Genomic DNA, 22494 nt, shown 5'->3' on the forward strand with positions numbered 1-22494 from the left:
GCTGCTTTTAGATTGTGTTGCTGAGGGGAAGCACCTGCCCTGGCAGGGGGACAGAAACCAGGAGGGCCAGGGATTCCAGCTCTGTGGAATCCCCAGGCTGGGAGTCTGGGTGAGGAAAAACAAGAGAGGAAAAAATGAAAGTAAAACACCTGCCAAGCCTAAAAGCCACCCGGCCCAGGTTGCCCAGAGAAGCTGTGGCTGCCCCTGGATCCCTGGGAGTTTGATTCCTCAGGAGCTGCTTCCTCTGGTTCTGCTTTTCCCAACCTGTGCTCAAGGGCTGGGACAGCACAGAGAGGCCCAGGGGAGGAGTTGAGGGCACAAAAAAAGGGCACAGGGTTGTTCCAGCTGTTGGGGACATCTCCATCCTTGCCCCTGGCTCCAGGAAGTGGGACCATCCCAAATTCCCAGGACAGCAGGTTTCCAGGTCGTTGCACAGCCCTTGCTGTCAGCTGGGATCCAAATGCTATTCCCACTTGTCCAGGGAACATCCCTTGCTTCCCACACATGAGGCTAAAATTAGGAGTGATTCCCTCTCCAAAGCAAGGACACAAGGAGAAGCACAGAGAGAATGGGAGCTCCCCTTATAAAATATTCACCAGCTCAACCTCAGCAAAGGCCTCCTGAGGAATTTTGGAGCTCAGTTTAATGATGCTCAGAGCTCTGCTGCTGCTCCTGCATCTCCTGCCCTCTTTGCTCATCCTTTATTCATGAGCCCTTTGCCTGACATGACGGGGATGGTTGTTTCCTGAGGGGATTTTTATCCCTTTCTTCTTCCACAAGGAGGGAAAATACCATTCCATGTGGCAGAAAGGAGTTTGGTTGAAAACACATCCATGGAATGCTTTGGGTTGGAAGGGACCTTAAAGCCCAGCCAGTCCCAGCTCTGGTGAACACCTCCCACTGTCCCAGGCTGCTCCAACCTGGCCTTGGACACTTCCAGAGATTCCCCCCCCCCCTCACAGCCAAGAATTCCTTCCCAATATCCCAATATCCTGCCCTCTGGCATTGGGAAGCCATTCCCCCTCAACCTATCCCTCCACCCCTTGTCCCCGATCCCTCTCCAGCTCTCCTGGAGCCCCTTTGGACTCTGGAAGGGGCTCCAAGGTCTCCCTGGAGCCTTGTCTTCTCCAGGTGAACCCCCCCAGCTCTCCCAGCCTGGCTCCAGCCCTTTTATTCATATGTGTCCATAAATATATTTATATCCACCCACATTCCTGAAACACAGGCAAGTCTGCCCGGTGTGTTACAATTCCCTGGATGTCTTTTCCCTGCTGTTTACCCCTTGCTCTCATGAACTGAAGGAATTTCTCTCCCCTAACACCAAAAATTAAGGACAGAGCACCAGTGTCACCAGGGAACACGTGGGGCCTGACAAGCACCCCGTGACACCTCCTTTGCCTCCCACTCCTCCTGATGTCACACTCAAGTGATTGTTTTATAAAACCTGACTTTTTGCTGGGAGGGCTTTAATGCATTTTTTAGCAGGCCAGTGTAAGAAAGTGATTGCAGATTTATTGCTGCTCTTAACACCACGGGGAAGATCCATCCTTCCACTTGGGACCACTTAAGGACATATTGTTTGACAGGATATGCTTGGGGAGCACAGATTAATTAACACTCAGAAAAGTGGGGTTTTTTTCACTTTTTGTCACGTGTTTTTGGGGGAAGCAATGGATGTGTGGGCTTAACTTTGGAGACAGAAACCTGGCTTGGCTCTCCCTGACATCCCAGAGCCTCTGTGCCAACCCCAGGGCAGTGCCCTCCTCCTGCCACAGCCCCTTGGCACTCGGTTACAAGGTTTGATCTGCAGTCAAGAGAAGCAAAAGCCTGCTCAGAATTCCTTCGTGGAGCGAGGAAGCTGCTGAATTAATATTGCCTGGCAAGCAGTTATGTATTTTTTATTACTGAGATAGTAAAATATTGAAATGACTTCTGACAGAGAGAGGGGAGCGAAGGAAAACACCCAGGAGAAATTATTTTATCTCCCAGGCTTTAATTGAATGGTGTAAAACACTTTTATGGCAAAGAAAGATAATTTATTTTCCTCTTACCATCATCTGTACTGGAAGAGAAGCCTCCTTGGAAAAGCTTTCCCACTCCTGGGTTTCCCTGCCATGATGTACCTGGGGGGGTTCTGCTGCACAGAGGGTTCTCCAGGATGGGTTTGTTTTTATTTCTCCACCTTTTTAAGGCATTGGAAAGAAAAAAAAAAAAGCAATCTTGTTTGTATATGTGATTGACTCTGCAGTGGTTTTGTGTCCCCCCAGGGAGCAGAGGCAGGTGGTGCCTGAGCCAGGTCTGTTCCAGAGGTTCTGTGGGATCCTGGTGGGATTGAGGGTGGCAGAAGCAGCTCCTGCTGTCCCCAGGAGGGAATGGTTTGGATTGGAAGGGACCTTAAAGCTCATCTCATCCCACCCCCTGCCATGGGCAGGGACACCTTCCACTAGCCCAGGTTGCTCCAAGCCCTGTCCAGCCTGGCCTTGGACACTTCCAGGGATCCAGGGGCAGCCACAGCTTATTTTTGGGGGGCTGGAACCAAGTGCTGCTGCCCTGGAGGGAAAGCCTGTGGTGCCCATGTGAGCAGGATTCCCTGGGCAGGATTCCCCCTGTTTCTTAGGAACTGCAGACATTCAGACTCACGAATTCCTTGTGTTAAATCCCGGCTCGGGGTTTCCATGGAAACCAGCTGGCTGTTCCTTCCAGCAGGAGGATTCCCAGCCTGACCTCACAGGAGTCTCCCTGGCATCTCTCCCCCTCTCTGGTCACGCTGGGTCTCTGTCACTCATCTCCCCTTGTGTCACTACTCACCTGGAATTCCCCCTTCTCCCCCCTGCAGTTCCCCCTCATCCCAAGGATGGAAAAGGATTCCCAACACAAAGGGGTCGGACAAGACCATCTAAGGCTGGTTTTTGCAGAAAAGCCCCATCACCGTGGCAGGAATGATTTATATCCCCGAGGAGCAGAGGGAGGGATTATTTATGAGGGTCTGGAGTGACAGGACAAGGGGGAATGGCTTCCCACTGCCAGAGGGCAGGGATAGATGGAATATTGGGAAGGAATTCTTGGCCCTGAGGGTGGAGAGGCCCTGGCACAGGTTGCCCAGAGAAGCTGTGGCTGCCCCACCCCTGGAAGTGTCCAAGGCCAGGTTGGATGGGGCTTGGAGCAACTTGGGCTAGTGGAAGGTGTCCCTGCCCATGGCAGGGGTGGGACTGGATGAGTTTTAAGGTCCTTTCCAACCCAACCCATTCCAGGATTCCATGATAACCACAACCAGAGTGGCAGAAACTCAGGTGCCCCGTCCAACCTGGCCTTGGACACTTCCAGGGATGGGGCAGCCACAGCTTCTCTGGGAAAACTCTACCAGGGCCAGGTGGTGGCTTCACGGGACACAGAAATCCGATTCTTATCCAGGTTTTCACCTGGATTTACTCCCATTCCCACAACAGAGCATCCCAACCCAACCCTGGGGGTGATCTCAGCCCAGATGTGAGTCAGCCCTGGCTCCATCACCCCCCTGCCTGCAGCCACACGGGCAAAATCATTCAGGGCTTGGCTGTCCTGCAGCTTTTCCCACTTTCCTGAAGGACAGAAAGGTGGGAAGATCCTCCCATTCCTCTCTTCCCAGGTGTTTTATCCCCTTTTTCCTGCACTCAGGTCTCAGCAGTGTCTCACAGGTTGTTGAAACACGAGAGATTTTCTTCCCTCTGTAAGAAACTGTCTTTTGATTTGTGAGACCAACCTGATTTGCTCCCAAATCCCTTCTGGCTCCGAAGGGATGCACAGGAGATGCTCTTGGATTAGGATCCAGAGCTCCCAGGGCTGGAGGCTGGGACCAAAAGGCATCCCCAGGCTGGCAGGGAGAGGATCAGGCACGAGCCAAACGGGAGAAGAAACCAGGCCTTGCCAGGCACGAGTTGCTCAACATCATATTCCAATATTCATGGAATTCTGGGCTCTCTTGGATGTAAAACTGGGCTCTGTTCTCTCTGTATGTGCAGGTCCCACAAATGCAGATTTTCTCATTCCATGGGAGAGCTCTCTCAGTCCCTTCCATTATTTCCTTCCTAATCAAAGCCTTTAAATCCATCCTAAAAAAGGATGGATTTTTTTTTTTTCTCCAGCACACAAAATCCCAGGCAAGGCACCAAAAAAACCACTGGATTTGGGAGTTCTCTGCCCTGGGTTTAGGGGATAGAGAATCCCCAGGACCTTCACCATCTCATAGAACTTGACATCTTTACATCATTTGCAAAGTCTGGTGGTGCCTTTCCCTTGGCAGAACAATGAGAATTATCCACCTGAAGAGCTGAGTTTCTGAAAATTACAGTTTCTAAAAGTGGGACTAGGGAGGAAAATGAGTTTGGCAGGAAAAAACCCGTTACCTCATTGTGCTCTACCCATCAATCCTGCCAGTGCTGTCTTCAGGGACGCCTTTAAGAGACAAAAAAGGGCCCTATTTCCCTCCCCAGGTGACCTCAGGAAAAGCAGAAAAGCTTCTCTGCTGGAAAACATCTCGAGCTTGAAGCCAAACAGGCACCACCCACCCCAAAAACCCACTCACCTGAGAAGGAACCTGACGTTTTCCCCCTGCCCCAGCCCAGGGTTTGTGTCATTTTGCTGTGAAATGAGGCAGCCCCTCCCTCTGCACGTGGGGATGGGAACCACGGGTTTCACTGGAATTATTTACCCCGGGAAAACACATTACCCCCTCGGGCACTTGGCTCCTGGCAGGGACAATTCCTCATTTTCTGGCAAAAAAAACAAGCCCTGCAGGGGGTGTTTGTGGTGCCACATCACTCATGCAGCCCAAATCCATCTTTGCTGTGATTTTTAGGAGCAGTCCTGCCCTTGTTTTATCAGTGCCTGTCACCAGCATAAAGAAATGCCTTAATAAATAGTGATAAATAAACCCTGGGTTTCCCACCCCGGGTGCATTTGCTGAGCTGTTCATCATCTGGGCTGGCTGGGGTTGCATGGCAACCTGTGTTTACAGCTTTGCTGCCTCAAAGAGCCTCTGGACTTTAAAGGTTTGGTGTATTTATTTGACAGTCTCTGGCTTTGGATCCTCTTCCATCTTTCTGTGTGGCTGATGTCGATAGTGAGTATGAAAACAATTTAATTTTCATTTCCACGAGGCTGGGAATTGACTTTTTTTTAAAATTATTATTATTATTACTGCAGAAAAAAATTGAAGAGGACCCAGCACGTTTGGTACTTCCCAAGAGTGTTTTAGATCACCTCCATCACCAATGTCCTGTTTGAAAATTCACAGCTGGTTTGAGTGGGGCTTTTTTTTTCCCCCCTATTTTTCTGTGCAGGTTTGGGCTCTGAGTGACATCTCAGCAGAACTCCAAAAGGGGAAAAAAAAACAAACCCAAGGAGTGGTGGCAGCTGTGGATCTGGGCTCACACACTTGGCCTTTTCTGGTACTTCAGTGAATATTTTCCCTCCTGCTGCCCCTGATGTGTCAGTCAGAGGATGCTGTGGTTAATTAATGGCCCGTGGAGGGGTGGTGGGGAGGACACCGAGTTTTGCTAATTAAAAGAAGTTGAGATTTTCAAATCAGGGATATTTTTAATCGAGGGAAAGTTGCCTTTATGCTCCCCAAAGCCAGGGGGAAGCAGCCACAGGATTTCTGCCCTGGAAGGTTCAATTTGTGTGGATTCCCCACATCCCAGTGCTGGGGGGTTGTTCTGCCAATATTTGTCTGGATTTGCCCCTCAGTGCTTTGCTTTCACTTCCCATCTAAAGAAGGGAAGACTGAGTTGGAAACATCTCCCTCTGCCCAAAGTCTTCACCAAATCCATGTTCAGTGTCCCAGTTCCTGCAGAGCCTGAGCCCCTTTCCCTGCCCTGGGGGCTCAGGAGGGATTTTGGCCCCATCAGCAGCACCGAAGACCCCAAATATCTCAACCCTTCCCTCCTCTGCACCCCTGAGGATGAGCAGGAGCAGCAGCCCCCACACACCAGCCAAACAGGGAAACCTGGCTTGGAAATCCAGTGCCCAAAAACCTGGAGAAGCCTCCACTCCTCATTCCATGCCCAGCAACTTCCCAGCCCTTTGGAGGAGCCCCTGGGCACCCCCTGGGTACCCCCTGGGCACCCCTTTGGCTCCCTGGACCTTCATTTTTTTGTTGGAGCCCTGGGGGTGGGTTGATCCATGGGGATATTTAGGAGTGGAGCCCATTCCCAGGTTGCTGAGCAGAGTTATAATAACACCTTGCAGGTTATTTTCTAGGATTTCCTTTCCAGAGGGTTTCTTGAAATCCCTTTTTCCTTCAGAGTGGTCGGTGGGACATCACCTGCCAAGGAGGAATCTGTGGCAAGGCACTAAAAAATAAAGCAAAAAAATAAAGCAAAAAGGAAAAAAAAAGGAAGAGCATGGAGGTCAGGAATCCCCCAAACATCAAAGAATTCACCAAACATCAGTATTTTCTTCACTCAGATACAACATTGGTTGCTGTTTTTGAAAGAAAAAAATGATTTTTAATGCTGGTACATCGTAACAAGGGGTTTTGCACCTCCACCTTGACGGTTCTTCCTCATTAACACACATCAAAGCTCCCCAGCAATGAGCAGGTTGCCATAGGAACCTCCTGCCACCACCGGGGTGGTAATTGCAGGACACCCTGAGTGGCTCAGGGATTCCCTCCCCATTAGCAAACCTCGAGGAGAAGGCAGCAGCAGGTAAAATTAAGGGATTAAAGCTGAACTTCGTTTGAAAGTGGCAGTTAAATTAAAAAAAAAAAAAAATAATTAAAAAAACCCCAAACCCAAACCACAAGTTTTTTAGCTGCTGCAAATCACGAGGGGTTTTAATTGTGTGAAAACAAGAGGTGTTTTTATGGAAGGCAGTGGAATGAGTAGAAACAGTAATTGAACAAATATATTCCAGTAGGGACAGAATTGAGACTTGAAAACTCAAACAGTAGTTTTCTAATCTGCTTTTCTTGTGATGACTTAAAGGAGGGAATTATTAATGACACCTTCCAGCAGACAGGCTTGGGCAGGTTCTCATCCCTCCAAATATTCATATAGGGAAGAAATTCTCTATTATTGAGAAGGAATCCTTCCCTGGCAGGGTGGGGAGGCCCTGGTAGAGTTTTCCCAGAGAAGCTGTGGCTGCTCCTGGATCCCTGGAAGTGTCCCAGGCCAGGTTGGACGGGGCTTGGAGCAACCTGGGATGAGAAATAAAAATACATTTTTATATATATATAGGCATACTGAGAAGTTGTAAGATATCCAAGTTCTAAGACCTGAACTTGGGTATCAGGGTCTCTTTCAGCAGGATAAGGGAAATGAGAAAATTCTTTAAAATTAAACCTTTTAGGGCCATTTTGCACACGAGGTTTCTTTTCTCTTTGGGCTAAGAACAAGGGAAGGTCCATCACTTCTGACAGGGGATGGCTTGCAGCCAACTGGGATAAAGGGAAAGCCCCTTTTCAGAGAAAAGAGGTAAAACTGAATACATTAAAACTTATCTGAAAAGGGGGGGGATTTTGTGAAGCTATAAAATGTATGGAATTTAAACCCAAGGCGTCTTTTTCCCCGGAAAGACCCAACACGTGGAATAAATTCTTCCTCGTCTCTTTGCTCCCTAAATTTATGCCATCTTCCTAAATTTAAAGAGAGGGATTTTCCCCCACAATGGGCTAGTGGAAGGTGTCCCTGGAGTGGGATTTATAAACAGAGCTGGGGGAGAGCTCCAGGTTTCCCAAGTGCCTCCTCCAAGGCTCCTCAGCTGAGCTCCTGATGCCAATCCCGGGCACCCTCCTGGAGCTGTGCCCGGCTGCTGGGAGCAGATCCATCCATCCCAGCCCTGATCTCCCTGCTGTGGCACCACCACCATCCATCTCCCCCTGCAAAGGTGTCATCTGGACACCCCGAGCCTGACGAGCTCCTTAATGAATTGCTGGGGAAGGTGGAGGCAGATCGGCCCTTCCCCAAACAGGAACGGCCAAGGGCAGCGTAAACAAACAAGAATAATCTGTTTACAACCTCCCTGCAGAGCTGGTGCTTTGGCTCTTGTGCTGCTGCCACCCCCAGCTCAGCCTGTGCAGCCTTGGGCAGGTGAGTCAGGTCTGCTCTGGGAGGCATCAGCCCAAAGCAGGGCCCTGCTGGCTCAGTGTTTGCCTGGAATGGCCTTTCCAAAGCCAAACACTTCACTTGTTGGGGCCCAGATATCATCCATTCCAGACATCATCCATTCCAGAAATCATCCATTCCAGATATCATCCATTCCAGAAATCAATTATCCATTCCAGACATCATCCATTCCCAGAGAATCCCAGCACGATGAGACCTGTGAACAACTGGAATTATAGTGAGGAGAAGAAGGTGTTTTGGGGTTCCCCTGGGCAGGTGAGCAGCTGACCCCTGGCAGTGCAGTCAGTGTGTTCCTCAGCTCTCGGAAAAGCCCTAAATTCCTGGGCCTGAGCTGGGTTTAGTGCAGTGCCAGAGCTGAAACCTCAGCACAGCCTTAATTCATTTATTCCCAGAGTTTAGTCAAGCCAAACATCTGCCTCTAACAGGAGGAATTAAGGACTCTGCCAGTGGGCTCAGCTTTAATTTTAGGTGCTTCCTCACACAGTGGTGATTAACAGCCCCCTTTGCCTGCTCAGCCACGTGTCTGTTTGTCAGGAATCACAATTATGGGATCACATCCCAGCCCTGCTCTCTGCCCCTCACCTGCCCCGAGCACAGAGTGGAGCTTTGGGGTGGATCCTTCCCTGAGGAGCTTCCTGAGCTTCCCAAAACCACCCAGGGCTGGTTCTTTTCCACTTCAGTGCCTGTAATAACAGGATAACAGGATCCTCAGGGAGGCCAGGCAGGGTTCAGCCACGGGAATGTGAAAGCATCACTACCTTTAATATTTAATTGTGCCTGGAATCACAGAGGATGGAGTTTCCTGAAATTTTAATTGGGAAACCCATTGACCCATTTCCTTCTGCGGCCCTGGGTGGCAGCACAGGATCCAGGAGGTGCTGCTTCATGCCAGGCCTGGGGCTCTGGGGCTGAGAAAAACCCCAAATCTCCCAAAATATCACCCCACATCCTCCAAATATTGCAAGAACTGGGTGCACTCGATGGATCTCCTCAGTCACAGAAAGACTGAGGGCTGGAGATGTTGTGCTGTCAGTGAGGGAACTCCTCCTGTCCTTGCTCAAATCTCCCAGGAACAGTTTTCCCTGATGGCTCCAGTGCTCCCAGTCAGCTGGAGAATTCCCAGGAAGTGATTCCACCCAGCAACTGGAAAGGAAAGGAAAAATGGGAGAAATCAGAAAGGTGTTTTCCCCTAAATCAAAACCAAGCAGCAAAAACTTTCCAGAAAGGGTCAGTCCAGGTGAAATTGTTGCCTGAGGAGACACAAAGTTCATCTGAGTCACTTTTATTCCACCAAAACATGTGGTGACAGCTGAGGATCTGCCCTGGACCACTGAATATTTTAAGGAGCCAGCAGGTCCTGGTTCTCTGGGAGGATGGAAGAATCAGAAATCCCTTTGGGAAGGGGGAAGGCAGGAGGAAATCCTGCCAGCTGAGATTCCCTCGTTGCTGTGCAGACTCAGGATGCTCCAACGTTTTGGATAATCACAGGAATTTGGAGCTGGGTGGGAAGCTGGTGCCAAATGTGCTGTGCAGGGCTGGGGAATGAGGGCAGGGCTTTCTCCTGGAGCAGGGAGTCCTGGAACAGCACAAATCCGTGAGGAGACTGAGAAAATGGTGTTGCTCCACATCCCTTCAATGCTGCATTTTCATGGAATACACAGTGTGGTTTAACAGTGAGGAAAATCCTCCTGGAAAGGGAGAAGGGCTTTGAAATCCTCTTCTATATGAGCATGGATTCGGGGTCAGAAATCAAATAACAGCCCTGTCAATCAGGAGCTGTGTCAGAGACACAAACCTGGTGGCAAATCCAAGTGGATCCAAGAGGGATCTGAGTGAGTGACAGATTGTGGGGAAGGTTTCCAGAAAGGGGCTTCAAAACTTGGCCAGACACCACCTCCAAGAGCACTGAGAGATGAACTCACCGTTTAAGGTTTCAGGTTTCATTTTGAAGGGAAACAGGGAGCTCTGTTACCCAGCTGGAGTGAAAATGCTTGGAAAAGGTGGCATTAACTTTTCATGGGATCCCAGGACGGTTTGGGTTGGAAGAGACTTTAAAAATCACCCAGTCCCACCCCCTGCCATGGGCAGGGACACCTTCCACCGGCCCAGGTTGCTCCAAGCCCCGTCCAACCTGGCCTGGGACACTTCCAGGGATGGGGCAGCCACAGCTTCTCTGGGAAAACTCCACCAGGGCCTCCCCACCCTCACAGGGAAGAATTTTTTTGCCAGTATTTAATCTAAATCACCCCCATTTAAAGCAGTTTAAAGCCATTTGAAGTCACCTGATGCCATCAGGACACACGGACACCGACGCAGGGGGAGGGAGGGAAGGAGGTCCCAGGGATCCACTGCCAGGTGACACAAATAATCCAAAATACCAGCACTCAGAGAAACCCAAAACTGTCTGGGAGTATAAATATGGGTTTTAATGTGCACACAAAACCCACTGATACCACGGCTTTTCCCAGGGGAGGAGCAGTCGTAGAAAAATGGGAGAAATGCGTCCAGTGAAAACTTCAAATTGGGATTTCCTGCCCAAAAAGCAGCTAAAATCCTGACTGTGGGAGGCAGCTGGGAAAACATCCGTAATTCAGGAAGGCAGATGGTGCCTTGAAGTGCACGGAGGTACAACCAGGGGAGAGGAGAGCATGGAATCCATGTGGGAATGGATCCAGGCTCCGGCCCCGGAGCACACGGAGCCAAACAGCAGCACCTGCTTAATCAGGGCTGTGTTAAGCAGCTTTTCCGGGAAGCAGGAATGTGTGTTGCCCTCTGGATGACAGCATCACCCCCAGCAGTGTATTCCCCTCCCTGCTCTCATCCCACCTCCAGCACTTCTCCCTCAGCCCTCTGGAAATTCCCATTTAATGGGGGTTCATGAGGTGGAATCTTTATGCTGCTTTAATGCTAATTAATTATTCAGGGGGTAGTTGAGAGAAAACCTGGAAAAAAACCAGCTGGCATTTCCATATTATGCAATCAGCCCCACTATTCCTTGCAAATAGATGTGTCTCCTTAGATTTAAAGTGACAGCTCATCCCTCTGTGTTAAACACCAACTGAGATTATTAAAAAACATCTATTGAGGCTTTTTAGCACCTTCCTCCAGGAATATATTCCTCAGTTCCAGCTTGTTGGAGCTTAAAAGAGCAGATATATTTTTAATAATCAATTGCCATTTAAAAATACCATAACATTCCAATTAGGCAGAAATTAAACTCCAATGTCCCAAATAAATTAACCTTGCGGTTAAAACGGGGGTTGAATCAAACGTGGATGCCTTGGGAATATTGTTCCTACAATTCTCCTTTGAATCAAGGTGTGTCACACTACAAGAAAGGGGGGTTGAAATGCTCATTTTTTTCCACTCAGGTTGTGCATTTGCTCCTCCACGAAGTGTTTTCGCTGCAAAATGAAGCTGCCACACAGCAAGAAATCAGGTTTATGGAGTAAATACCTGATGAAAGTGTTGGCATTACAGTGGGTTGGTCAGTCTGGGATGGGGGGCTCAGATCTCCACCCACAGCACTAATCCAGAGCCCTGGCAGTGACCTCAGGGACCAGGGACAGAAAATGGGCTTTCCTGTCCCTTCCCAAACCATTCCACGATTTCATGGCATTTGGGGATTATGTTTTTTGAAGGAGATGATTTCCAGTAACAATCCATGTCTGGCTGAACATTCTCCCCCAAAACTGGCTCTGGGGTCCGCACCCTTTTCCCAGTGGAGAAGGAATTCCTTGCCAGCTCTGTTGGGAGTTCAATCCCTCCAAAGCACCTCAAGCTCTTGGTGCTTGAGCCCTTTTGGGTCTGAGCAAGAAACGAAGGCAGCAGGGAGCTCTCATGTTCTAAATGCACTTTATTTGGCAGCCAGGCAGCTCCAAAGCACAAAAAATCCCGGGAGAGAGGGCGATGCCCTGCTTGTAAAACACTTCCACGGGCACGGCATCCCCTCGCCCCACGTGCCCCCTGCCAGCCCTGGCAGGTGAAACCTGTTTTAAACGAGGGGTTTTTTTTGCATTTTCTCTTTTTCTCTCTCTCCCAGTTGCTGGCTCAGTTGCTAAGCAACATCCCCGGGTTTCCTTCCTCCTACAAATGGGAAACAACGAGGACGAAAATCCCGCCGTGTTCCCCGAGATGATGGAAAGTCCTCCGATTTAGCGCTCTCTTAATTGCAGCCTCCCCTGCCGAGGAGGGAGCAGGGCTTGTAGTTCCCATCATGGGATGAGAAAGCAGCGACAGGAGAACAGGGAGAGCACTGGGAAGGGACATGGGAACAGCACAAACCCCCCTGGCAGGAGCAGGAATTGTGGACACCCACGCGAGAGCCGGAGCGTCGCCGTCGGTGTGGAACAGCCTGGCAGGATCAGGGGGGATTGGACAGGCTTTTATTCCCTCTCTGCCACGCTGTAGGACTCCTGGGAGAATTTTTGGGATGGTTGGAAGCTGCATTGATGCACTTGGGCGTGGAAGGAGGGGGGGCTGTGCTGCCCTCACTGCCCCGTTCCTTGGGACGCGTCAGGATTTGCAAAATCCCCCCGTGTCTCATGTTGTCTCCTGCAGCCTCCCCAGCGTTCCCACAGAGCTGGCCTGCTTTGGATTTATTTGTTTTCAACTAAAAATCATAGCCATGAGCAAAAAACCTCAGATCTGTGTTCTCACACGGTGTTTATAGTGATAAACACAGCGGGGTTGCAGAAGCTCAGGACGATCCTCCCACACCTTTGGCTGTTGGATGCATTTCCAGAGGGGCTCTGACTTTTAAAGAGCCTCCAATTCCACCACAGCCACATCCAAGGGCTTTGGAAGTGCTGCAGATTTGCAGATTCTGGTGTCTTTAAGCAAAGGAGAGACTTCTCCCCCACCACAGCCCCAGGTCAGACCTCTCTGGGCAGACAAGAGACCTTCCAGCACCCAAAACAGGGCACTGGGAGCCTTTGGGGCTTTAAATCTCACTGTGCAAAGTTAGAAGAGGAAAACCCTGCTGTAGAAACTTCAAACATATATAGAAATACTCTGGGAATCTTCCTGGCTAAGTAGCAGGACTCCAGGCCAATTAGGCTGGGATGAAGGAAAGGCTCATCCATCTTTCACTTCTCGCTTTGCAGTTGAGTTTTTGCCCTTTTTTCCCCCCTAAATCAGCAGCTCTGGGGAGCAGAAACAGCTTGAGGAGCTTTCTGGGAGCTGAGGGGGATGTGTGGGGCAGGTCACACATCCCATGGCCCAGCCATGCCAGGGCAGTACCTGATGGGATCTTACAAGAGGGACTTGGGATAAGGGATGGAGGAGAGTCAGGACGAGGGGGAATGGCTTTGAGCAGAAAGAGGGAATATTTAGATGGGATATTGGGAAGAAATTCTTCCCTAGGAGGGTGGGGAGGCCCTGGTAGAGTTTTCCCAGAGAAGCTGTGGCTGCCCCATCCCTGGAAGTGTCCAAGGCCTGGTTGGAGCAACCTGGGCTGGTGGAAGGTGTCCCTGCCCATGGCAGGGGGTGGGATGGGCTGAGCTTTTAGTCCCTCTCAACCCAAACCATTCCATGATTCTATGATTTTATGGATGCAGTTGGCACCCCCCCTGAGTGGGATTGCTGTCCCAGACTGCCCACATGGAAGTGGGGAAGATTCTCCCACTTCTTCTCCTTCCAAATAATCCTGCTCAGGGAAGTCTGAAGGCACGTGCTGGGTCCCTCCAGCCTGAGGGAGGCACCTGAGCCAACCCCACTTCCAAAATGAGCTCAGGTGTTATTAAACTTTATGTTTGCCCAAACTGGGCCATTTAACACCCAAATGAGTTACCTTAAGTATTATTATTAGGATTATAATGTATTATAATCCATTATCACTCACATGGAGCCAGGCAGCCCGTGCTGAGTCCGAGCAGGTAACACTCCTCTTCCCACAGTTTTCACATGGATTAATTATTTGGGGTTTATAACACACTTGTAGGGCCAAGGTAATAAATGGAAAACAACTCCAGATTGTCTAAAAGTCGTGGGTATCATCAGGTAATGAATAGTGATAAATTCTCTTAATGACTTTAATTAATTTCCCTCGGTGGCATTTTCACTCCCGTTCCGTGTACACTCACTCTGCCTCCCCATCACTCGGGATTTTTGCCAGGAGTTTCATTATTTCCAGGTTCCTTTCCAGCCTGGCTGTCTCAGGAGTGGTGAGGGATCAAACTCAGGAGGCTGAGCTGCCCTCAGGAAGCTGTCACAGCTCATCCCTTCATGCCATCCCTGGGCTGCAGACCCAGAGCCAAGGCTGGCAGGTCCCCCCAGCCCAGGAATGCAAACAGGGCGACTTTAACCACGTTTGGGCTCTTGTGAAACACGAGAACTTCAGGGAAATGAACCTTTTCATAACATTAAAGCACGATAGAAAAAATAAAGTGGCTTTTTTTTCCCCCTAAGCAAATGTTTTCTGCCTGTCTTGCAGCTGAGATATTGCAGCTTTATGGGAGTGCACGTGGCCAGAGAGCCCTGTGGAACGGGAACAGATGGGCAATGTATGCAAATGGCTCCAGTGAAATGGGATCCTGGTGACCCAGGAATCCCAGCCCGGGCTGGCAGAGCTCTCCCACTGCCACGCTGCTGATGGATGTGGGCAGAAAAAGGCTCCTCGGGAGGTTGGCACGGGATTATTTGGTCCCCCAACATCAGTGTGCTGCTCCAGGGGTGGTGAGGAGCCCTTGGGATGGAAACCAAAGGGAAATCTGGGTGTTCCTGGGTCTGGCAGAGACTCTGTCGCCCTTCTAGCACACGGGCTTGGGAAGAGAACACCCTGGGAGTGCTTCCAGAGGCATCAGGATTTAACACTTCGGGATATTTGGATGAAGAAAAGCCCCACCTCGACAAGCTGAGGGTCCCCATCACCTTTTGCAGTGCTCAGGGTGCTTCTCCCAGTGCCCAGCTGGGACACCTTGTCCTTGTCCTGCAGCCACTTCCCACCCATCCCACCCCAGCCTTTCCACCAGAGGCTTGAAGGAAACAATTCCAGGTCGGACACTCGTTGCCAAGTAGTTTGTACCCCCCAGCAATGACACGGAAACTTCCACCCACCCCCCTGAGCTCAGCAAATCGCCCCCTGATTAGGGAGGGAATTCCAGCGGGTGCAGCGCTGGCAAAGAGCTGAAAACCTGAAAAATAAACATCCAGGCTCTTTTATCAGGAGGTGAATCTCCGTGTGAATCACTCAGACAGCACCAATTTGCATCAGCCAGGATCTGCCCTCCCCCGATGTCCCACCGAGCTGGACAAAGGGGGGATCTCTCCACCCAGAGGAAACAATCCGTGTTCAGAAAGCTGCCCATTGATCCAGCCATAAACCAGAACAAATTATTAAACTGCAGATGGATTGGGACTTTATTATTCCTTATCTGCCTGCTGATAACGGTGGGTAAATTTGTTTGAGCCGAAATGTTATAAAAATGTACTTTAAAGGGCTAATAAAACACGAGTGAACATTATGAACAGCTTGAAACCTCGGGAACTGGCTAAAAGGCAGAGGAAAGAGCTCCAGCTTTCCCTCTAAAACCTGCTAGAATTAAAGAGGCCCTTCAGCTTGTCTGCAAGGCAACTGTGAGTGTGGAAACTGCGAGAGGAGAAGGTCCTGGAACACGTGGTTTAATCCTGGAATGGTTTGGGTTGGAAGAGACATAAAAGCCCACTCAGTGCCACCCCCTGCCATGGGCAGGAACACCTTCCACTATTCCCAGGTTGATCCAAGCCCCGTCCAACTTGGCCTTGGACATTTCCAGGGATGGGGCAGCCACAGCTCCTCTGGGATCCTGTCCCAGACTGTCCCATCACTGAGTCAAGGGGGAGCTGTGCACGCCCCATCACCAGAAATCCTGGAGAAACCCAATTCTCCAGTGCTGCCTCCAGCACTGCCAGCCTCCTGCTGGAAGAGCGTGGCACGGATGCGGGGGAAAAGCAGGAGGGAAAAAGCAGATAAACGCAAGAATCACTAAGTGTCCCTGTAATGTGGGAGTGGAAGGAGCCCCGTGGGCCCCTCAGGGCAGCTCATCCTGCTGTGCCAGACCATCCCCTCCGCATCCCATATTAACCCCCATTATCAGGCTGTGGGCTGTTTGTTTTTTCCACTGAATGGCTGGGCTAGAAATTCCCTTCTGGGGAGAATGAAAACATCCTTTTAGCCTCTGGGTAGTTTATACTTATTTGTTCTCATGCCAAAATTGGCCATTAGCTTAAATAGCTCTCCTGTCTCTGCACTGTTTACCTCTGATGTATTCAGAGTGAACAATCATCTCGCTGCCTCTGCTGTCTCCGAACACGGCTTTTTTCGTGTCTGATGCCACAACAAACGCTTAATGTTCCTCTGTTTTCTTTCTCCCCCTTAATTGCTCGGCGGGTTTGAAGCGCACACCCTCCTCCCTCAGCCCTCGGGATGAACATCCCTCATTATCCTCCCTCTTGTGGCACAGCCCGCTGGAAAATTTGGCAGGTGAACAGCACGACCTTGCAGGTGTTTGGAGGACATCGGGCAGCCCCAATTCTGCTCCCGAAGTCACCAAAATCTTGGAGCAGCAGGGAGCTCACTGAGCAGAGAAGGGATAGTCCCACGTGCTGGACACTGGGGAGGAACCTCAAGTGTTGTGTCCAGTTCTGAGCCCTTCCATTCAGGAAGGACATCCAGGGGCTCCAGCGTGTCCAGGGAAGGGAACAGAGCTGGGAAAGGGGCTGGAAAATCCTATGAGGAGCAGCTGGGAGGGCTCAGCCTGGAGAAAAGAAGGCCCGGGGGGGAACTATTTTGTTGTCTCCAACTAAAAATTTAAAAGGAGTCTTTGAAAGGTGCCCAAAGCAGAGCCACTGGGAGCACTGGGAGTGCTGGGAAAGCAGCACAGTGCAAACATTGAGGGCAACACTTTGCTCTCCCAGCCTGATTTTGGGTCCAAAGCAGCAGATCCACAGGCTGGGGCCAGGAGCAAAGTGTGGGAGGACATTCAGCTGCCTCAGGAACCCTCAGGCAACAGTAAAACCTCTCCTACCTTGTGGGATTTGGGCCCCTCTCTGAGACTCAAGCCAAGCCCCAAACTCACTGATGACTCCAGTCATGTCTCTGACTTTCATCAGATGGACAAACTCAGCCTCATTTTTGACACGTGCCCAAAAAGCCCTTGAGAGTTCCCAGTTCTTCCCATCTCCTTTTGTCACTAAGAAGATCCAGGTAACCCTGAGATCCTTCCAGTGCTGCCTTCCAGGACATCCCTCATGGTTTTCACGTGGTGTGGAGGCTTTCAAATGGACTGGAATATCCTGGAATTCGCATCCCACTCTGGAAAATTCAGGATTCAGAGCAGCTGAGGGGATTTGACCTGAACTGAGACTCAGGGGAAAAAAGGCTCATTTGCTGTTGTAACAATAACTATAAAAATACCAGGGTCATTAATCTTGGGACTCCCACAAAAGAGTTGACACCTGGCAAGATGGAGTACCTGAAGAGATTCCCACTGAAACCTCTCCAGGCCAGGAATTCCATGCCCCCTGTGTGAGGAGAGCACTGCAGCTCTGTGGGGGTGTGGGAGGACTGCATTTAAATAATAAATAATCCTTCAGAGGCACATCCTCCACAGCCTCTTGTTGCATCCCAGGGACTCCTGTGGCCCACACGGAGCAGGGAAAACTCTGGGGAGGAAACACTGAGTGAGTTTGAAACCACTTTAGGTGACTTTAACACTGACAGGAGGCACTTGGTGGGGCTGAACTGGGCCTTTTGTGCTCACAGTCTCTGCTGCTGGTGGGCTCCTGGCTCCAGCCTAATCCAGGTGTTGGATCCCTGGAATTCTTGGATGGGCTTGGAGCAACCTGGTCTAGTGGAAGGTGCAGGAGGTGGAACTAAATGAGCTTTAAAGTCCCTTCCAAGCCAAACATTTCTGGGATTTCATGATTCTCTGACAGGATTTTTTCCCTCTGCCTGAGACCTGCCCAACCCCTGTGCACTGCCCTGACTTTTCTTTCCAGTAGCCACCTCAATCCCAAGGATTCAGACCCTCTCTGCCCTTGGGCAGCTCTCCCTTCCTCAGTTTCCCCCACAGGAACACGGGAATGATGCTTCCATCCCCTCCAGAGCCCTCGGGGACAGGGAGTACAAAAGCCTAAGCTTAAGTGCACTCGTGGTGCCAATGGATTATTTATGACCCCCCCAGGAAGTTTTTCCTCAGCCTGGTCCATCTCATGGCTAAAAAGCCATTCTTGAGACTCCACATGATTCCCTTCCTTCCCCAGTTCCACCTCGTTCCTCAGAGTAACATCCCTCCCCTGCTCTGCTTTCCCAAGGGGAAACAAGTGGGTTGCAATTTTAAGAAATGGCATTTTTGTGGCTTGTCTTTAGACCCACTGAACTCTTCCTGCACACAGCTGCTGAACACCTCCAGTGGCTTTGGAAAATGAGAGTGAAACCCATTCTGAGAAAGCCACTCTGGCCACAAAAGTAATTAACTGGAGGGATTAGAAAAGAACACAATGCACGAGAATTCATTGGATTCTTTCTTCTTTTTGTTTGAACACAAAAGTGATCAACCTCTAATGTCCCCCAGTGTTATTATTATTATTATTATTATTATTATTATTATTATTATTACACATCTTCCTCTGCCTCTGCTGAAACAAGCCAAGGCCTTTGGATGGATTGTGCTGCTGCTTTTTTAATAAAAGAAATATTAGGAGTACACATTAATGTATTAATTAAATAAACCCTCCATGGCTTCCCTTCCTGGTGTCTGTTTTTAATGCACTTTGCATTCCCCTCCCTGTGGCTGAGTTTCCAGTGATCCCCTCGAGTTTCCAGTGATCCCCTCGTGGGGTCGAGATCAGTGAACTGAGCACGGGGGGTTTATTTTCCTCTGTGAAAAGGGGAACAAACCCAAACCTGGCCATGGTGGGAGCACAACTGGCCACGTGGGGACACTGCAGGGGATTTTCTGTGGCTGCCCCAGTCCTGGAAGTATCCAAGGCCAAGTTGGAGCAACCTGGGCTAGTGGAAGCTGGAAGGTGTCCCTGCCCATGGCAGGGGGTGGAACTGGATGAGCTTTAAAGTCCCTTCCAACCCAAACCATTCCATGAGATCCAGGCTTTGGAAAAGGCTGCAATCCAGATGTTTGTTGTGTCTGGCCCGAGAGCAGCACAACATTTCACTAATGGTTTTCCTCTCCTTCCCTGCAAACAGCTGGGCAGCAGCAGCCCGGGATGATCTGAACCGGCTGGAAATCCAGTCCTTGCAGTGAAAGCAAATGGGCTTGGAAAAACACAGAGGCACGTGCAGGACATTCCTGCTCCCTCCAAACAAGGCAGAGAGGGAAGGGAGACAGGGAGGAGAAGCGGGGAAGGGATGGGAAGGAAGGATTTGTGCTCCTCTGGAGCAGCTAATGGAATTGAAATGGAAACAGAGAGGGAGGTTGAAAAGTCAGCTGCTAAATGCTCTGTTAAATATTTAAGTTTCACAATCAAGCACATTTTTTGTTTGTGAAAATAGAAAGCGAGGAAGGGAAATGCCCAGGAGGACTTGGGGGCTGAGTCATTAGCAGGGGAACAACATTTCCACCGCCCCTCTCCAAAGAATTCCCCGTGAATTGCGGACAGTGGAGGCATTTCAATGGCTCGTCTGGAGCTGAGGAGGGGCTGGATGGACTGATCTGCCCCTCTCAGCTCCAGCCAGGCCCCATTTCATCCCCCAGCAGCAGCTCAGACCCACAACACCAAGCTCAGGTCCTGTGGAGTGATGGGGTTTCATGTGGATGAGAAAAAGCTGCTCGTCCTCCCTTGGATTTGCAAGGATTTCTTTGGGGATGCACGTTCAGGATGATCCTGTCAAACCCTGCAGCTCATTCCAGTTCATTTATTTAACAGCTGAATCTAACGAATTTATCAAAACTTCTTAAAGGGCTGAACTAAAAAGGTGTTCAAGGCCAGGTTGGCCCTGGGACAGTGGAAGGTGTCCCTGCCCCAGACACAGAGGAAATCAGGGATATTCTGATCACCTGAAATGGATTTTCACCCCCGGGGGGTTTCTCAAAAGCTCCCAAGGCCTGAATTTTGCAGCACTGGGAGCTGATGGAGGAAACACCTTCGAAGAGGGATTTCTCCTCTTTGTTCATCTCAGCTGAGAACAAAGCTACAAATCCCCACAAAAATGAGCAACAAACGAGGCTGAAACATCTTGTTTCAGTTTTTTCAATTAAAACGAAATGCCGGGGGCTGACCTGACATTTGTTTTCCTTTTTTTATTTTCTTCCCATTTCCCACTGGAGATTTCAGTGGAGTTGAGATCTGGGATTATTTCCCTTTTTTGTTGTTGTTGGTTTTTTTTTTTTCACGCAGCCTGACTGTTAATTTGAAATGCTTATTCTGAGATGCCATACAAGCCTCTTGATTTTTTAGTATTCTGAAGTTTCCACAAGCATCAAGCCTCTGGAAGCAGATGCTGAGCCCTGAAGAATTCCCATTAAGCAGATCTCCAGCACCACCAATCCTTCCCCCACCAGGCTGATAAAAACACTTGTGCCTTCCCTGAACCCCAACCAAAGCAATCCCACACTGAGAGAGGCAAACACTGAAATGAAATTGCTCATAAACAGTGAATTCCTCAGCCCAGACTCCATTCAAATCATCATTTAAATACAAATCAAACCCAGCACCTGCCAAAAAAGAAATGTTTCAACAGCCCTGAGATGTATGGACAATAATGCCTTTTCCACCCACTCTGATGAGGCTGAAAAGGAGATAAAACCCTCAGAAAACATTCCCAATTTCTCTTCCGTGCTGACATTAACAAAGATGTGAATCAAAGGAGGGAGAAAGAGTGGGAAAAGTGATTTGTGCTGTGGAGGTTTTAACACTTGGGGCTGGATCAGATAAAGGGCTGGAGCAGGGGAGGGACTTTCATGTCTCAGTCCCAAGTGTTGCTCGAACCCTGAGAGCTGAATGACTTGGTTTGACAGCAAAGTTCCACCTGGACAGGAGGGAGAACTTTCTTCTTTTTCAATGACCCAGCACTGGACAGAGCCCAGAGAGGGTGTGGAGTCTCCCTCCCTGGAGATATTCCCCTCTGGGAATGCTCTGGGATGGCCCTGCTGGAGCAGGGAGGTGGGACGAGTGACCCACTGTGCTCCCTTCCCACTGACCCTTTCTGGGATTCTGGGATTCTGGAATTCTGGGATTCCTGCCTCCATCCCTCTCAACCTGCCCCTTCTGCAGCTCGGGGTGAGCTGCTACAGCCAGAGGGGTTTGAATCCCAAGCTCCCACTGAACCGGCTCCAGGGATTTGTAGCTGCTTTGGAAAATTCTGCTCCGTGCCTTGTTATTAATAAAACTCTTCTTCCAGCAGGTTTGCACCAGTGGGAATTTGGGAGGAGCTCAGGTGCCCCTGGGCACCCCTGGGATCGCTGCCATTCCCCCAGGGAACGGGACAGATCCCACCCCACTGCCCGAGCCGGGCACAACCTGCGTGTCCCTCCTTCCCTCCGGCTCCCAAGGGAAGTGATTTACTGGGAATTCAGGGAACAAAGCAGCATCCTGGTGTCCAGGAGGGGGACCTGGGCTGCTCAGGCAGCTCCTTCATCCCTCCCAGGCTGGAAAAGGCTCCCTTTCCCTGTGACTGCCCCTCGGGGTGATGCTGCTGAGCATTATCCCTGGTTTTGGTGCCTGATGCAGAAAATGGGCTGCACACAACAACTGCCTGCCTTTAATAACATTTCCCAAGCCACACTGGTGACATTATTCCTCCTGGTGACATTATTCCTCCTGAGTGACAGTTCAGTGGCACGGAGGAAACTCCAGGATAAAAACCAGGGAGTTTTGCAGGGATCTGCTGGAGCATGAAGGAATTTTTTTTCCGGACTCTTGAACACGTCTCCCGTGGGCAATATTTTATTTTCCACATGGAAGGCACTTTTCCCTTCGGAGATGAGCAGGATAGCAATGTAACAAGATCCAGGAGGGAATCAAAAGAGGAGGAATTCCAGCCCTTGGATGGGCAACAGTGTCACAGGGATGGGTGTGGAACCACTTGAGGGCAGAGAAGGGATTTTTTGGGGGGTGTTTGGCACCAAACAGGGATATTCTGATAACAAGTCCTGTGAGGAGCAGCTGGGGGGGCTCAGCCTGGAGAAAAGGAGGCTCAGGGGGGACCTTCTGGCTCTGCAACCCCCTGACAGGAGGGGGGAGCCGGGGGGGGTCGGGCTCTGCTGCCAGGGAACAGGGACAGGAGGAGAGGGAACGGCCTCAGGCTGTGCCAGGGGAGGGTCAGGTTGGACATCAGGAGGAATTTCATCGTGGAAAGGGTGGTCAGGCCTTTGAAGGGGCTGCTCACTGCTGGGGGAACCCACATGTGGCTCAGCTCTCAGCTCTGGTGTCTCAGCCAGCCTGAGAAACTGAG

Source organism: Lepidothrix coronata, unplaced genomic scaffold, assembly GCF_001604755.1.
Source record: "Lepidothrix coronata isolate B3197 unplaced genomic scaffold, Lepidothrix_coronata-1.0 Scaffold101, whole genome shotgun sequence".
In the NCBI taxonomy this organism is placed as follows: domain Eukaryota; kingdom Metazoa; phylum Chordata; class Aves; order Passeriformes; family Pipridae; genus Lepidothrix; species Lepidothrix coronata.